The sequence below is a fragment of the Ambystoma mexicanum genome, chromosome 5q (genome assembly GCF_040938575.1).
Source record: "Ambystoma mexicanum isolate Mex_15411 chromosome 5q, UKY_AmexF1_1, whole genome shotgun sequence".
Classification (NCBI taxonomy): domain Eukaryota; kingdom Metazoa; phylum Chordata; class Amphibia; order Caudata; family Ambystomatidae; genus Ambystoma; species Ambystoma mexicanum.
The window spans coordinates 71,213,110-71,231,494 of record NC_090933.1 but is presented as its reverse complement, the minus strand read 5'-3'; positions in this window follow the sequence as shown (position 1 = coordinate 71,231,494).

The window sequence follows — 18,385 nt, the reverse complement described above, 5'->3', positions numbered from 1 at the left end:
CATTTGAATGTAAATGGGGGGAATGCGCCAAAAGAAACCAAGCCCACTTTAGAATTCCACTTGATAACTCTTTGTTTCGGCTCAAACTGTACCTACATGAGAATACATACCCAATTACAGATGGGAAGCCCCCTCCATCCCTGTCCCCAAAATCTCTCTTCCCTTCTGGTAAGCTGACTCGGGCACTCATGTGAGAGCAAAGAGGTCCCAGATGCCCTCTTTTAACGGCAGAAGGTACTGCGGCCTAGGTGGAGATGGCCGGGAAAGGCGGGATTATGCTGATAACTCCCAGAAGTACCTAGCAGCAGACAAAGCGGGGGACAGGCACGCCCCCCTCTAGCCATCCCCATAAGCCCCTGAGCAGGCCTCGAGAACTCTTGGGCCGGCCGGTCCACTGTGTCCCAAGAAGCCGGGGGTCACAGCACACTCTGAGTTACAAGTGCCTGTAGGTCAGCCCTGTTTTCCTGCCTATAGAACCTGGCCGTTCGGTCTTTGCTCCTAGGGGCCAGCCAGCCTGGAGTGTGGTCTTTGCTCCACTCTCTGCTGGGCCCAGAGCGTGGTCTCCACTCTCTGCTGGGCCCTGAGAGAGCCAGGAGCATGGCCTTTGCTTCACTCTCTGCTGGGCCCTGAGAGGGCCAGGAGCGGGGCCTTTGCTCCTCTCTCTCCCTCTCCTTGCCCAGCACCCCTGAGACAGCCAGGAGCATGGCATTTGCTCCACTCGCTGCTGGCCTCTCTCTTTGGGAAAGGCCGACCCAGCTTCCTTTTCTCTCCCTCCAGCCACCAGGTCAGTCGGGCCAACATCATACGTTGCTATTGTTGTTCGGCATTTAAATAGCGCTCTGTATATCATTGGTATGATCTCAAAGCGCATGTGGGTTGAACGCCCTTGGGGACCGTAGTCAAGGTCAGTCGAGAGAGAGTGGGCTAGCGTAGGGTGCTTGGGTGCACTCAATATGTGAGCAGCTGATACGATTGCCTGATGGTAGCTGCATCCTAACATTAGGTGCGGTGCTATTGAGAGATCATTTGAATGTGTGCGGTCTGGTGGTTGGTCTCCGAGACTGCATTCTGGCGGCATTAGGCCTGTGTAGAACGCTTATGTGTGCAGCTAGGCAGATTTTTTCGTGGGGTATAGCTGCGTTCTAGCAGGATGTTGAGGTGTTCATGGGGTCTAGTACCTATGCGAGCAGCTAGGCCGAAATTGATCGAGGGGTATAGCTGGGCTCGATTGTGTGTTGGTGTAAAGTAGAGAGTGAGCATAGTGATAGGAGAGCCGAGTGTCTGGAGTGGGTGTTTTGTTCTTATGCGCCCACTGTTCCAGGATTGCATTCTCGTGTTTCGCAGTAGCTGCACTCAGAGGAAAGGTAGATTCACAGCCAGGAGCCGAGTAAGATATGTTTGCTCAGGCAGAGGGTCATTCATTTTGGGCTCAGCACACTGCATCTCAGGGGCCCGTTTTCACTGGTTGTGGTTTATATTGGATATAGGGCAGGAGCTCTCTCGCACCAATGTAGTCACATCGAGCTGATTTTTCTGGTCCTTGGTTGCCGTTAATGGCGGGTTGCAGGGTAGATCTAGGCAGGATGGTAGGTTGCAGGACAGGAGTTATTTCTCATGCCAACAATATCCCTCCGGACAGCTTTAGGTCCACCATTCAAGCACTGGTCCTTTGCCACCTGGGCGGGGGCAACCCCCTCCTCGAAAAGGCCGCCCGCCGTCCTCCCTCGTGCCCCAGAGAAGTGTCCTACACTCAGCCACACGCTTCACCAGGGCTCTACGCAGGTACCACATCACCCCTCTCCTCATCGACCTTCACTGGCTCCCACTACGCACACGAATCACCTTAGAGTCTTGCCGCACCATCTATAAGGCGGTCGCCCGCAAGTCCCCCAGCTACCTCGCAGAGAAACTTAGCATCTCCAGCAGACAAACGCACCACCAGAAACCTGGACACGCACAGACTTGAAATCCGCCACTGCAAAAAGGAAAGGACCAAAAAACAAGCCTTCTCTGTCTACGCCCCGAGACCATGGAACCTCCTCCACGTCAGCATCAGACTTGCCCCACACGCTCCTACAATTCAGAAAAGAACTCAAGACGCACCTCTTCAAGGAGTCTCTCCCCCTCAATACCTAGGCCATCACGCCGCACCGCCTGGCTCGCTAGACGACGCCCGCCTCCCTCCTCCCCGCCACCCTCTACAGCTGTGCCCCTGCGTATCCTACCCCCTGGTGTATATCTGTTCCGTTTTTTTCCCTCTGAAAAGCACTCAGTTATGCATCTGCACTGTTGCATATCTGGGTAAAGCGCTCTGTCGTGTATCTGTGTTGGTGCATTCCTCTGTAAAGCCCGCTCCGTTGCTTCTCGAAGCTTGGTCCGCGCTCAATGAATACCATAACAATAATAATTCCATTCCGGGGATGCTGGTGCAGTCCCGGTTTTAACTTTGCATTCTGGGGCTTGTAGTCCTGGCCTTCCCCCTCATGTAGCCAGCAGTGCAAGTCCTTGAGCGCAAAGTTAAACCCACCGAGCGGGTCCGAGCCTGGGGAGAGCGTGGGCTGGCGATACCGGTTGACTCACCTTAGCCATGACGCTGGCCCAAAGGCAGCCGGTAGTGTCCGGCCTAGCTACCGCGTGGTGAAAGCAGTCCTATCCGAGGGATGTTTGCGTTTTCGAGGATGGCTGTAGAAGGTTGCTATGCGGTAGTTGGTTGGCCCTCTGACTGGGGGCAGCTGCACGTGTGTTTCTCAGATCGCTATGATGGCAAAGGAGGTTGTGTATCCTGCCTGCCCAGAGAACATATGAGAGAGCCAGAGAGATGTAAGCAGTGCATGAGCGGAACTCTCAAGTTTCCAGTGGCCAATGCGTCAGAAGGCCACCCAGTCCTGCCTCAACCCCCCTCTGTATTTTGGGTCCTTTTGATTTTTCTGCCCCGTTTGAAATGCAGAAGCACTACAAGTCCCAGAATTCCAAGCAAAAACAGAACTGGGTGGCTTTCCCAAACGTGGACCCGGAAAACGCGAGAGCCTTGCCATCGGGTGTCAGGTGGGGGAGTCAAGAGAAGGCGGTTGCTAGTTAGAACCGCTCTTAACTTTTCCCGCAACCACCTACCTCAATGGAGGCTCCTTTTATATCTTTTCCGGGGCGCTGGCCGCTTTCTTTTCTGTACTTGCTTGCCAGGCTAGGTGCTTCAAAAACATGTCCTCTGAAGTGGCCCCACGCCGCCACTTGTCGTGCCATACAAAATGACCAACTAAATAAAATGAATAAATCCCCCCTCCATCCCAGAGAGAGAGAGAGAGAGAGAGAGAGAGACAGACAGACAGACAGACACTGTCAATCAAAAGAGGAATCTGTGAATAACTGGCAAGCCTCAGATTGGCTGTCCAATCATAGCCCTCCTGGTATGTGCGTGCCTGCGTGCGCGTGTCGATGCTTGCCAGCCTTTCAACAGGCCGACGTTCTGCCTCGGGCTCGTCACTGAGAGTGGCGGGCTTTTTCAAACCCGTTTCCTGCTATTGTCCCAGCCAATCGGAGCGTAGTTGGGTCTTCATCCGTCACAGACCATTGTACGTTGTCAGTAGAGAGGAAGCAAGTCGCGCAAGGTTGCCATGGCCCGTACGAAGCAGACTGCCCCAAGTCCACCGGAGGCAAGGCACCCCCGCAAGCAGCTGGCCACCAAAGCTGCCCGCAAGAGCGCCCCTGCGACTGGTGGGGTCAAGAAACCGCACCGCTATCGGCCGGGCACCGTGGCCCTCAGAGAGATCCGGCGCTACCAGAAATCTACTGAGCTGCTCATCCGGAAACTGCCCTTCCAGCGCTTTGTGCGGGAGATCGCACAGGATTTCAAGACCGACCTGCGCTTCCAGAGCTCAGCAGTCATGGCCCTGCAGGAGGCCAGCGAGGCCCTTTGAGGACACCAACCTCTGCGCCATCCACGCCAAGCGAGTGACCATTATGCCCAAGGACATCCAGCTGGCCCGCCGCATCCGGGGCGAGAGGGCCCGAGGGGCACCGGCAGCAAGACCCCACCACCACAAAGGCTCTTTTAAGAGCCGACACGTTGTCACACACAAGAGCTGCTCAACTCTGCCTCTCGAGGCGCCTCTCTTCACTGCACAGGCGGCTAGGCCGTCTCTCAAACCCAAGGCAAACATGCAAACGCTCCTACCTGTCTTGGCAACACCCCCTCCCCAAAAAATGCCCATCTGGGCAGCTTTGGCGACCAGTTATTTGTGCGCTTGTGGCGGTCGGATTTGATGTGATGGCTTGTACCTTTTAGCGGGAGCACAGCCAGCTCGTAACCCGAGCCCTCCACTCCCCCCCTCCCGCCCCCCCTCAGAGCGATCTCTGAACTCGAAGCCCCCCACCCCACATCACGTTTCTATAAGGCCTGCCTTGAGGCTGGATTCCAACCGCTTCTAAGCGCTGTGTGCTAATGGTCGGTTTTCCGCCCGCCGTCCCCCTCCTCACAGGCAGACCGAATGGTGAAGTACCTGCTCCCTGTCGGGCTCGGGGACAGAGGGGTGTGCTGCGAGCGCTTCCCTGGCAGTGCTGCCTTACATAGCCTGTCCTGTACATTAAGCCGAGCTCCCAGAGATTTCCCTCCCAGCCCAGCAAATGTGTCAAGTAGGGTGCGTGACTCCTGCCACAGCGCAGAGAAATAATTTGCTTACGCCGCCCCCGAGACCGTAGTCCTTATTTGATATCATTGGCCTTATGTTTTGCGGGGATGGAATAAAGCAGGGCTAGCTAGGCAAAGCATGTGAGCTCTTGAGTGGAGGTGGTGAGCGGCTCTTAAAAGAGCCTTTGGGTTTCTTTGGTGCTGGGAACTGTGGTCTCACTTGGCACTGGTGTACTTGGTGACGGCTTTGGTGCCCTCGGACACAGCGTGCTTGGCCAGCTCGCCTGGCAGCAGGAGTCGCACTCCGGTCTGGATCTCCCTGGAGGTGAGGGTCCTGCGCTTGTTGTATTGAGCCAGGCGGGAGGCTTCCGCAGCGATGCGCTCGAAGATGTCATTGACAAACGAGTTCATGATGCCCATGGCCTTGGAAGAGATGCCGGTGTCAGGGTGCACCTGCTTCATCACCTTGTAGATGTAAATGGCATAGCTTTCCTTCCTGCTCCTCTTGCGCTTCTTCCCGTCCTTCTTGGGCGGCTTGGAGAGCGCTTTCTTGGAGCCCTTCTTGGGCGCTGGGGCGGACTTGGCTGGCTCAGGCATGGTCTCCGGCTGACGTCCACGCTGTGAGGAGAGAGAGAAATGAGTAAAACACTGCGCCCCCCGGCCCCTCTCTTTTATAGGCTGCCTGTGCTTAATCAGCTGCTGCCAGTCCCCGCTTGCTATTGGCCCGTATGGTTCTGTCGCTCCTCCGTGTCTGTGTGCCCGGCACAGAGCTCTGATTGGTTGGCAGGAGTAGTCTCCCCCTCCAATGGATGTTCATGCAGAGCCTAGGTTTTGTCCAATGAGAGTGCTCCACCGTGTCTTTATATGCCCGCCCTCCCATGCTCGGGGCATTACTTCCTCTTTGAACAAGCGAGCGCCTGTTTAACGCGTCATGTCTGGACGAGGAAAGCAAGGAGGGAAGGCCCGTGCTAAGGCCAAGACTCGCTCCTCCCGGGCGGGCTTGCAGTTCCCAGTAGGCCGTGTGCACAGGCTGCTGCGGAAGGGGAGCTACGGCGAGCGTGTGGGAGCCGGAGCCCCCGTCTACATGGCTGCCGTGCTCGAGTACCTGACTGCTGAGATCCTCGAGCTGGCCGGCAATGCCGCCCGGGACAACAAGAAGACCCGCATCATCCCCAGACACCTGCAGCTCGCCATCCGCAACGACGAGGAGCTCAACAAGCTGCTGGGCAAAGTTACCATTGCCCAGGGTGGTGTCCTGCCCAACATCCAGGCCGTGCTGCTGCCTAAGAAGACCGAGGGCCACAAGGCAGGGGGCAAAGCCAGCAAGTAACAGCCCAAGTTACACACTCCCCAACAAAAAAAACACAAAGGCTCTTTTAAGAGCCACTCACACACTCAGACAAAGAGCTCAGTACCTTGACAGCAGCGCCACCACTTTTCTACACTGCAACAGAGTATGTGTTTGTGTCACAAAAAGAGGGGCTGCATCACGGGTTGCGCGAAACCCCTGTAGGATGATCGCATGCTCCCGATGCCCATGCAGCTTTCTGGGTGCATGGGCAACGTAGGGGGGCACGCCGGACTGTGAGGCACAGATGGAAAGGGTGGGAGTGAGTGCAAAGGGCTTAACTGGAGGGAGGGAGGGAGGGAGGGAGGTGTGTGTGTGTGTGTGTGTGTGTGTGTGTGTGTGTGTATGTACACCCCCAGACCCGTTATACCATTTAAGGGGGTTGGGGGACACCACGGCTCCCCTTAAATGGTATAAAGAGGTACACCTGTACCGGCTGAAACCACAGCATTTTTGCTGCAATTCTTTTTACCCGATATACCAAATAATGTCGCCATACATATAGTCGACGGGATACGGCACAGGCGACATTATTTATGGGGTAAATGGGAGCGGAGGTTTCCCCTGCAGGTTCCATGGGATAATAATGGCGCCATTCTTGCGTGGAGACATTTTTGCGGGGATATTATCACATGGAACTGTGCATTATTGGCAGGCTGACAACCCCCCTCCCCAACCCACCCTCCTGCTTCCCCGGCCAGTGCAGTGGGCCTGTGCAGCAGTGCCACTCAAGGAAGGTCCCGTGGCCCGAAGTACCAACAGCCCTGTTGTGTGGGCGCCCATTTGAATGTAAATGGGGGGAATGCGCCAAAAGAAACCAAGCCCACTTTAGAATTCCACTTGATAACTCTTTGTTTCGGCTCAAACTGTACCTACATGAGAATACATACCCAATTACAGATGGGAAGCCCCCTCCATCCCTGTCCCCAAAATCTCTCTTCCCTTCTGGTAAGCTGACTCGGGCACTCATGTGAGAGCAAAGAGGTCCCAGATGCCCTCTTTTAACGGCAGAAGGTACTGCGGCCTAGGTGGAGATGGCCGGGAAAGGCGGGATTATGCTGATAACTCCCAGAAGTACCTAGCAGCAGACAAAGCGGGGGACAGGCACGCCCCCCTCTAGCCATCCCCATAAGCCCCTGAGCAGGCCTCGAGAACTCTTGGGCCGGCCGGTCCACTGTGTCCCAAGAAGCCGGGGGTCACAGCACACTCTGAGTTACAAGTGCCTGTAGGTCAGCCCTGTTTTCCTGCCTATAGAACCTGGCCGTTCGTGGCCGTTCGGGGCCTTGGGGCCAGCCAGCCAGCCCAGAGTGTGGTCTTTGCTCCTAGGGGCCAGCCAGCCTGGAGTGTGGTCTTTGCTCCACTCTCTGCTGGGCCCAGAGCGTGGTCTCCACTCTCTGCTGGGCCCTGAGAGAGCCAGGAGCATGGCCTTTGCTTCACTCTCTGCTGGGCCCTGAGAGGGCCAGGAGCGGGGCCTTTGCTCCTCTCTCTCCCTCTCCTTGCCCAGCACCCCTGAGACAGCCAGGAGCATGGCATTTGCTCCACTCGCTGCTGGCCTCTCTCTTTGGGAAAGGCCGACCCAGCTTCCTTTTCTCTCCCTCCAGCCACCAGGTCAGTCGGGCCAACATCATACGTTGCTATTGTTGTTCGGCATTTAAATAGCGCTCTGTATATCATTGGTATGATCTCAAAGCGCATGTGGGTTGAACGCCCTTGGGGACCGTAGTCAAGGTCAGTCGAGAGAGAGTGGGCTAGCGTAGGGTGCTTGGGTGCACTCAATATGTGAGCAGCTGATACGATTGCCTGATGGTAGCTGCATCCTAACATTAGGTGCGGTGCTATTGAGAGATCATTTGAATGTGTGCGGTCTGGTGGTTGGTCTCCGAGACTGCATTCTGGCGGCATTAGGCCTGTGTAGAACGCTTATGTGTGCAGCTAGGCAGATTTTTTCGTGGGGTATAGCTGCGTTCTAGCAGGATGTTGAGGTGTTCATGGGGTCTAGTACCTATGCGAGCAGCTAGGCCGAAATTGATCGAGGGGTATAGCTGGGCTCGATTGTGTGTTGGTGTAAAGTAGAGAGTGAGCATAGTGATAGGAGAGCCGAGTGTCTGGAGTGGGTGTTTTGTTCTTATGCGCCCACTGTTCCAGGATTGCATTCTCGTGTTTCGCAGTAGCTGCACTCAGAGGAAAGGTAGATTCACAGCCAGGAGCCGAGTAAGATATGTTTGCTCAGGCAGAGGGTCATTCATTTTGGGCTCAGCACACTGCATCTCAGGGGCCCGTTTTCACTGGTTGTGGTTTATATTGGATATAGGGCAGGAGCTCTCTCGCACCAATGTAGTCACATCGAGCTGATTTTTCTGGTCCTTGGTTGCCGTTAATGGCGGGTTGCAGGGTAGATCTAGGCAGGATGGTAGGTTGCAGGACAGGAGTTATTTCTCATGCCAACAATATCCCTCCGGACAGCTTTAGGTCCACCATTCAAGCACTGGTCCTTTGCCACCTGGGCGGGGGCAACCCCCTCCTCGAAAAGGCCGCCCGCCGTCCTCCCTCGTGCCCCAGAGAAGTGTCCTACACTCAGCCACACGCTTCACCAGGGCTCTACGCAGGTACCACATCACCCCTCTCCTCATCGACCTTCACTGGCTCCCACTACGCACACGAATCACCTTAGAGTCTTGCCGCACCATCTATAAGGCGGTCGCCCGCAAGTCCCCCAGCTACCTCGCAGAGAAACTTAGCATCTCCAGCAGACAAACGCACCACCAGAAACCTGGACACGCACAGACTTGAAATCCGCCACTGCAAAAAGGAAAGGACCAAAAAACAAGCCTTCTCTGTCTACGCCCCGAGACCATGGAACCTCCTCCACGTCAGCATCAGACTTGCCCCACACGCTCCTACAATTCAGAAAAGAACTCAAGACGCACCTCTTCAAGGAGTCTCTCCCCCTCAATACCTAGGCCATCACGCCGCACCGCCTGGCTCGCTAGACGACGCCCGCCTCCCTCCTCCCCGCCACCCTCTACAGCTGTGCCCCTGCGTATCCTACCCCCTGGTGTATATCTGTTCCGTTTTTTTCCCTCTGAAAAGCACTCAGTTATGCATCTGCACTGTTGCATATCTGGGTAAAGCGCTCTGTCGTGTATCTGTGTTGGTGCATTCCTCTGTAAAGCCCGCTCCGTTGCTTCTCGAAGCTTGGTCCGCGCTCAATGAATACCATAACAATAATAATTCCATTCCGGGGATGCTGGTGCAGTCCCGGTTTTAACTTTGCATTCTGGGGCTTGTAGTCCTGGCCTTCCCCCTCATGTAGCCAGCAGTGCAAGTCCTTGAGCGCAAAGTTAAACCGACCGAGCGGGTCCGAGCCTGGGGAGAGCGTGGGCTGGCGATACCGGTTGACTCACCTTAGCCATGACGCTGGCCCAAAGGCAGCCGGTAGTGTCCGGCCTAGCTACCGCGTGGTGAAAGCAGTCCTATCCGAGGGATGTTTGCGTTTTCGAGGATGGCTGTAGAAGGTTGCTATGCGGTAGTTGGTTGGCCCTCTGACTGGGGGCAGCTGCACGTGTGTTTCTCAGATCGCTATGATGGCAAAGGAGGTTGTGTATCCTGCCTGCCCAGAGAACATATGAGAGAGCCAGAGAGATGTAAGCAGTGCATGAGCGGAACTCTCAAGTTTCCAGTGGCCAATGCGTCAGAAGGCCACCCAGTCCTGCCTCAACCCCCCTCTGTATTTTGGGTCCTTTTGATTTTTCTGCCCCGTTTGAAATGCAGAAGCACTACAAGTCCCAGAATTCCAAGCAAAAACAGAACTGGGTGGCTTTCCCAAACGTGGACCCGGAAAACGCGAGAGCCTTGCCATCGGGTGTCAGGTGGGGGAGTCAAGAGAAGGCGGTTGCTAGTTAGAACCGCTCTTAACTTTTCCCGCAACCACCTACCTCAATGGAGGCTCCTTTTATATCTTTTCCGGGGCGCTGGCCGCTTTCTTTTCTGTACTTGCTTGCCAGGCTAGGTGCTTCAAAAACATGTCCTCTGAAGTGGCCCCACGCCGCCACTTGTCGTGCCATACAAAATGACCAACTAAATAAAATGAATAAATCCCCCCTCCATCCCAGAGAGAGAGAGAGAGAGAGAGAGAGAGACAGACAGACAGACAGACACTGTCAATCAAAAGAGGAATCTGTGAATAACTGGCAAGCCTCAGATTGGCTGTCCAATCATAGCCCTCCTGGTATGTGCGTGCCTGCGTGCGCGTGTCGATGCTTGCCAGCCTTTCAACAGGCCGACGTTCTGCCTCGGGCTCGTCACTGAGAGTGGCGGGCTTTTTCAAACCCGTTTCCTGCTATTGTCCCAGCCAATCGGAGCGTAGTTGGGTCTTCATCCGTCACAGACCATTGTACGTTGTCAGTAGAGAGGAAGCAAGTCGCGCAAGGTTGCCATGGCCCGTACGAAGCAGACTGCCCCAAGTCCACCGGAGGCAAGGCACCCCCGCAAGCAGCTGGCCACCAAAGCTGCCCGCAAGAGCGCCCCTGCGACTGGTGGGGTCAAGAAACCGCACCGCTATCGGCCGGGCACCGTGGCCCTCAGAGAGATCCGGCGCTACCAGAAATCTACTGAGCTGCTCATCCGGAAACTGCCCTTCCAGCGCTTGGTGCGGGAGATCGCACAGGATTTCAAGACCGACCTGCGCTTCCAGAGCTCAGCAGTCATGGCCCTGCAGGAGGCCAGCGAGGCCCTTTGAGGACACCAACCTCTGCGCCATCCACGCCAAGCGAGTGACCATTATGCCCAAGGACATCCAGCTGGCCCGCCGCATCCGGGGCGAGAGGGCCCGAGGGGCACCGGCAGCAAGACCCCACCACCACAAAGGCTCTTTTAAGAGCCGACACGTTGTCACACACAAGAGCTGCTCAACTCTGCCTCTCGAGGCGCCTCTCTTCACTGCACAGGCGGCTAGGCCGTCTCTCAAACCCAAGGCAAACATGCAAACGCTCCTACCTGTCTTGGCAACACCCCCTCCCCAAAAAATGCCCATCTGGGCAGCTTTGGCGACCAGTTATTTGTGCGCTTGTGGCGGTCGGATTTGATGTGATGGCTTGTACCTTTTAGCGGGAGCACAGCCAGCTCGTAACCCGAGCCCTCCACTCCCCCCCTCCCGCCCCCCCTCAGAGCGATCTCTGAACTCGAAGCCCCCCACCCCACATCACGTTTCTATAAGGCCTGCCTTGAGGCTGGATTCCAACCGCTTCTAAGCGCTGTGTGCTAATGGTCGGTTTTCCGCCCGCCGTCCCCCTCCTCACAGGCAGACCGAATGGTGAAGTACCTGCTCCCTGTCGGGCTCGGGGACAGAGGGGTGTGCTGCGAGCGCTTCCCTGGCAGTGCTGCCTTACATAGCCTGTCCTGTACATTAAGCCGAGCTCCCAGAGATTTCCCTCCCAGCCCAGCAAATGTGTCAAGTAGGGTGCGTGACTCCTGCCACAGCGCAGAGAAATAATTTGCTTACGCCGCCCCCGAGACCGTAGTCCTTATTTGATATCATTGGCCTTATGTTTTGCGGGGATGGAATAAAGCAGGGCTAGCTAGGCAAAGCATGTGAGCTCTTGAGTGGAGGTGGTGAGCGGCTCTTAAAAGAGCCTTTGGGTTTCTTTGGTGCTGGGAACTGTGGTCTCACTTGGCACTGGTGTACTTGGTGACGGCTTTGGTGCCCTCGGACACAGCGTGCTTGGCCAGCTCGCCTGGCAGCAGGAGTCGCACTCCGGTCTGGATCTCCCTGGAGGTGAGGGTCCTGCGCTTGTTGTATTGAGCCAGGCGGGAGGCTTCCGCAGCGATGCGCTCGAAGATGTCATTGACAAACGAGTTCATGATGCCCATGGCCTTGGAAGAGATGCCGGTGTCAGGGTGCACCTGCTTCATCACCTTGTAGATGTAAATGGCATAGCTTTCCTTCCTGCTCCTCTTGCGCTTCTTCCCGTCCTTCTTGGGCGGCTTGGAGAGCGCTTTCTTGGGCGCTGGGGCGGACTTGGCTGGCTCAGGCATGGTCTCCGGCTGACGTCCACGCTGTGAGGAGAGAGAGAAATGAGTAAAACACTGCGCCCCCCGGCCCCTCTCTTTTATAGGCTGCCTGTGCTTAATCAGCTGCTGCCAGTCCCCGCTTGCTATTGGCCCGTATGGTTCTGTCGCTCCTCCGTGTCTGTGTGCCCGGCACAGAGCTCTGATTGGTTGGCAGGAGTAGTCTCCCCCTCCAATGGATGTTCATGCAGAGCCTAGGTTTTGTCCAATGAGAGTGCTCCACCGTGTCTTTATATGCCCGCCCTCCCATGCTCGGGGCATTACCAAGAAGAATACAAACCCACGACTACACACTCAACCCGAGAAGATGGAGTAATGAGGCTCAAGCCTCGGTATCCAAAAAATCACCGCTGATGGATAAAAATCTATCAGCAAGAAGAAGAACAAGCGCTCGGGGCATTACTTCCTCTTTGAACAAGCGAGCGCCTGTTTAACGCGTCATGTCTGGACGAGGAAAGCAAGGAGGGAAGGCCCGTGCTAAGGCCAAGACTCGCTCCTCCCGGGCGGGCTTGCAGTTCCCAGTAGGCCGTGTGCACAGGCTGCTGCGGAAGGGGAGCTACGGCGAGCGTGTGGGAGCCGGAGCCCCCGTCTACATGGCTGCCGTGCTCGAGTACCTGACTGCTGAGATCCTCGAGCTGGCCGGCAATGCCGCCCGGGACAACAAGAAGACCCGCATCATCCCCAGACACCTGCAGCTCGCCATCCGCAACGACGAGGAGCTCAACAAGCTGCTGGGCAAAGTTACCATTGCCCAGGGTGGTGTCCTGCCCAACATCCAGGCCGTGCTGCTGCCTAAGAAGACCGAGGGCCACAAGGCAGGGGGCAAAGCCAGCAAGTAACAGCCCAAGTTACACACTCCCCAACAAAAAAAACACAAAGGCTCTTTTAAGAGCCACTCACACACTCAGACAAAGAGCTCAGTACCTTGACAGCAGCGCCACCACTTTTCTACACTGCAACAGAGTATGTGTTTGTGTCACAAAAAGAGGGGCTGCATCACGGGTTGCGCGAAACCCCTGTAGGATGATCGCATGCTCCCGATGCCCATGCAGCTTTCTGGGTGCATGGGCAACGTAGGGGGGCACGCCGGACTGTGAGGCACAGATGGAAAGGGTGGGAGTGAGTGCAAAGGGGAGGGAGGGAGGGAGGTGTGTGTGTGTGTGTGTGTGTGTGTGTGTGTATGTACACCCCCGCAACCCCCAGACCCGTTATACCATTTAAGGGGGTTGGGGGACACCACGGCTCCCCTTAAATGGTATAAAGAGGTACACCTGTACCGGCTGAAACCACAGCATTTTTGCTGCAATTCTTTTTACCCGATATACCAAATAATGTCGCCATACATATAGTCGACGGGATACGGCACAGGGGACATTATTTATGGGGTAAATGGGAGCGGAGGTTTCCCCTGCAGGTTCCATGGGATAATAATGGCGCCATTCTTGCGTGGAGACATTTTTGCGGGGATATTATCACATGGAACTGTGCATTATTGGCAGGCTGACAACCCCCCTCCCCAACCCACCCTCCTGCTTCCCCGGCCAGTGCAGTGGGCCTGTGCAGCAGTGCCACTCAAGGAAGGTCCCGTGGCCCGAAGTACCAACAGCCCTGTTGTGTGGGCGCCCATTTGAATGTAAATGGGGGGAATGCGCCAAAAGAAACCAAGCCCACTTTAGAATTCCACTTGATAACTCTTTGTTTCGGCTCAAACTGTACCTACATGAGAATACATACCCAATTACAGATGGGAAGCCCCCTCCATCCCTGTCCCCAAAATCTCTCTTCCCTTCTGGTAAGCTGACTCGGGCACTCATGTGAGAGCAAAGAGGTCCCAGATGCCCTCTTTTAACGGCAGAAGGTACTGCGGCCTAGGTGGAGATGGCCGGGAAAGGCGGGATTATGCTGATAACTCCCAGAAGTACCTAGCAGCAGACAAAGCGGGGGACAGGCACGCCCCCCTCTAGCCATCCCCATAAGCCCCTGAGCAGGCCTCGAGAACTCTTGGGCCGGCCGGTCCACTGTGTCCCAAGAAGCCGGGGGTCACAGCACACTCTGAGTTACAAGTGCCTGTAGGTCAGCCCTGTTTTCCTGCCTATAGAACCTGGCCGTTCGGTCTTTGCTCCTAGGGGCCAGCCAGCCTGGAGTGTGGTCTTTGCTCCACTCTCTGCTGGGCCCAGAGCGTGGTCTCCACTCTCTGCTGGGCCCTGAGAGAGCCAGGAGCATGGCCTTTGCTTCACTCTCTGCTGGGCCCTGAGAGGGCCAGGAGCGGGGCCTTTGCTCCTCTCTCTCCCTCTCCTTGCCCAGCACCCCTGAGACAGCCAGGAGCATGGCATTTGCTCCACTCGCTGCTGGCCTCTCTCTTTGGGAAAGGCCGACCCAGCTTCCTTTTCTCTCCCTCCAGCCACCAGGTCAGTCGGGCCAACATCATACGTTGCTATTGTTGTTCGGCATTTAAATAGCGCTCTGTATATCATTGGTATGATCTCAAAGCGCATGTGGGTTGAACGCCCTTGGGGACCGTAGTCAAGGTCAGTCGAGAGAGAGTGGGCTAGCGTAGGGTGCTTGGGTGCACTCAATATGTGAGCAGCTGATACGATTGCCTGATGGTAGCTGCATCCTAACATTAGGTGCGGTGCTATTGAGAGATCATTTGAATGTGTGCGGTCTGGTGGTTGGTCTCCGAGACTGCATTCTGGCGGCATTAGGCCTGTGTAGAACGCTTATGTGTGCAGCTAGGCAGATTTTTTCGTGGGGTATAGCTGCGTTCTAGCAGGATGTTGAGGTGTTCATGGGGTCTAGTACCTATGCGAGCAGCTAGGCCGAAATTGATCGAGGGGTATAGCTGGGCTCGATTGTGTGTTGGTGTAAAGTAGAGAGTGAGCATAGTGATAGGAGAGCCGAGTGTCTGGAGTGGGTGTTTTGTTCTTATGCGCCCACTGTTCCAGGATTGCATTCTCGTGTTTCGCAGTAGCTGCACTCAGAGGAAAGGTAGATTCACAGCCAGGAGCCGAGTAAGATATGTTTGCTCAGGCAGAGGGTCATTCATTTTGGGCTCAGCACACTGCATCTCAGGGGCCCGTTTTCACTGGTTGTGGTTTATATTGGATATAGGGCAGGAGCTCTCTCGCACCAATGTAGTCACATCGAGCTGATTTTTCTGGTCCTTGGTTGCCGTTAATGGCGGGTTGCAGGGTAGATCTAGGCAGGATGGTAGGTTGCAGGACAGGAGTTATTTCTCATGCCAACAATATCCCTCCGGACAGCTTTAGGTCCACCATTCAAGCACTGGTCCTTTGCCACCTGGGCGGGGGCAACCCCCTCCTCGAAAAGGCCGCCCGCCGTCCTCCCTCGTGCCCCAGAGAAGTGTCCTACACTCAGCCACACGCTTCACCAGGGCTCTACGCAGGTACCACATCACCCCTCTCCTCATCGACCTTCACTGGCTCCCACTACGCACACGAATCACCTTAGAGTCTTGCCGCACCATCTATAAGGCGGTCGCCCGCAAGTCCCCCAGCTACCTCGCAGAGAAACTTAGCATCTCCAGCAGACAAACGCACCACCAGAAACCTGGACACGCACAGACTTGAAATCCGCCACTGCAAAAAGGAAAGGACCAAAAAACAAGCCTTCTCTGTCTACGCCCCGAGACCATGGAACCTCCTCCACGTCAGCATCAGACTTGCCCCACACGCTCCTACAATTCAGAAAAGAACTCAAGACGCACCTCTTCAAGGAGTCTCTCCCCCTCAATACCTAGGCCATCACGCCGCACCGCCTGGCTCGCTAGACGACGCCCGCCTCCCTCCTCCCCGCCACCCTCTACAGCTGTGCCCCTGCGTATCCTACCCCCTGGTGTATATCTGTTCCGTTTTTTTCCCTCTGAAAAGCACTCAGTTATGCATCTGCACTGTTGCATATCTGGGTAAAGCGCTCTGTCGTGTATCTGTGTTGGTGCATTCCTCTGTAAAGCCCGCTCCGTTGCTTCTCGAAGCTTGGTCCGCGCTCAATGAATACCATAACAATAATAATTCCATTCCGGGGATGCTGGTGCAGTCCCGGTTTTAACTTTGCATTCTGGGGCTTGTAGTCCTGGCCTTCCCCCTCATGTAGCCAGCAGTGCAAGTCCTTGAGCGCAAAGTTAAACCCACCGAGCGGGTCCGAGCCTGGGGAGAGCGTGGGCTGGCGATACCGGTTGACTCACCTTAGCCATGACGCTGGCCCAAAGGCAGCCGGTAGTGTCCGGCCTAGCTACCGCGTGGTGAAAGCAGTCCTATCCGAGGGATGTTTGCGTTTTCGAGGATGGCTGTAGAAGGTTGCTATGCGGTAGTTGGTTGGCCCTCTGACTGGGGGCAGCTGCACGTGTGTTTCTCAGATCGCTATGATGGCAAAGGAGGTTGTGTATCCTGCCTGCCCAGAGAACATATGAGAGAGCCAGAGAGATGTAAGCAGTGCATGAGCGGAACTCTCAAGTTTCCAGTGGCCAATGCGTCAGAAGGCCACCCAGTCCTGCCTCAACCCCCCTCTGTATTTTGGGTCCTTTTGATTTTTCTGCCCCGTTTGAAATGCAGAAGCACTACAAGTCCCAGAATTCCAAGCAAAAACAGAACTGGGTGGCTTTCCCAAACGTGGACCCGGAAAACGCGAGAGCCTTGCCATCGGGTGTCAGGTGGGGGAGTCAAGAGAAGGCGGTTGCTAGTTAGAACCGCTCTTAACTTTTCCCGCAACCACCTACCTCAATGGAGGCTCCTTTTATATCTTTTCCGGGGCGCTGGCCGCTTTCTTTTCTGTACTTGCTTGCCAGGCTAGGTGCTTCAAAAACATGTCCTCTGAAGTGGCCCCACGCCGCCACTTGTCGTGCCATACAAAATGACCAACTAAATAAAATGAATAAATCCCCCCTCCATCCCAGAGAGAGAGAGAGAGAGAGAGAGAGAGACAGACAGACAGACAGACACTGTCAATCAAAAGAGGAATCTGTGAATAACTGGCAAGCCTCAGATTGGCTGTCCAATCATAGCCCTCCTGGTATGTGCGTGCCTGCGTGCGCGTGTCGATGCTTGCCAGCCTTTCAACAGGCCGACGTTCTGCCTCGGGCTCGTCACTGAGAGTGGCGGGCTTTTTCAAACCCGTTTCCTGCTATTGTCCCAGCCAATCGGAGCGTAGTTGGGTCTTCATCCGTCACAGACCATTGTACGTTGTCAGTAGAGAGGAAGCAAGTCGCGCAAGGTTGCCATGGCCCGTACGAAGCAGACTGCCCCAAGTCCACCGGAGGCAAGGCACCCCCGCAAGCAGCTGGCCACCAAAGCTGCCCGCAAGAGCGCCCCTGCGACTGGTGGGGTCAAGAAACCGCACCGCTATCGGCCGGGCACCGTGGCCCTCAGAGAGATCCGGCGCTACCAGAAATCTACTGAGCTGCTCATCCGGAAACTGCCCTTCCAGCGCTTTGTGCGGGAGATCGCACAGGATTTCAAGACCGACCTGCGCTTCCAGAGCTCAGCAGTCATGGCCCTGCAGGAGGCCAGCGAGGCCCTTTGAGGACACCAACCTCTGCGCCATCCACGCCAAGCGAGTGACCATTATGCCCAAGGACATCCAGCTGGCCCGCCGCATCCGGGGCGAGAGGGCCCGAGGGGCACCGGCAGCAAGACCCCACCACCACAAAGGCTCTTTTAAGAGCCGACACGTTGTCACACACAAGAGCTGCTCAACTCTGCCTCTCGAGGCGCCTCTCTTCACTGCACAGGCGGCTAGGCCGTCTCTCAAACCCAAGGCAAACATGCAAACGCTCCTACCTGTCTTGGCAACACCCCCTCCCCAAAAAATGCCCATCTGGGCAGCTTTGGCGACCAGTTATTTGTGCGCTTGTGGCGGTCGGATTTGATGTGATGGCTTGTACCTTTTAGCGGGAGCACAGCCAGCTCGTAACCCGAGCCCTCCACTCCCCCCCTCCCGCCCCCCCTCAGAGCGATCTCTGAACTCGAAGCCCCCCACCCCACATCACGTTTCTATAAGGCCTGCCTTGAGGCTGGATTCCAACCGCTTCTAAGCGCTGTGTGCTAATGGTCGGTTTTCCGCCCGCCGTCCCCCTCCTCACAGGCAGACCGAATGGTGAAGTACCTGCTCCCTGTCGGGCTCGGGGACAGAGGGGTGTGCTGCGAGCGCTTCCCTGGCAGTGCTGCCTTACATAGCCTGTCCTGTACATTAAGCCGAGCTCCCAGAGATTTCCCTCCCAGCCCAGCAAATGTGTCAAGTAGGGTGCGTGACTCCTGCCACAGCGCAGAGAAATAATTTGCTTACGCCGCCCCCGAGACCGTAGTCCTTATTTGATATCATTGGCCTTATGT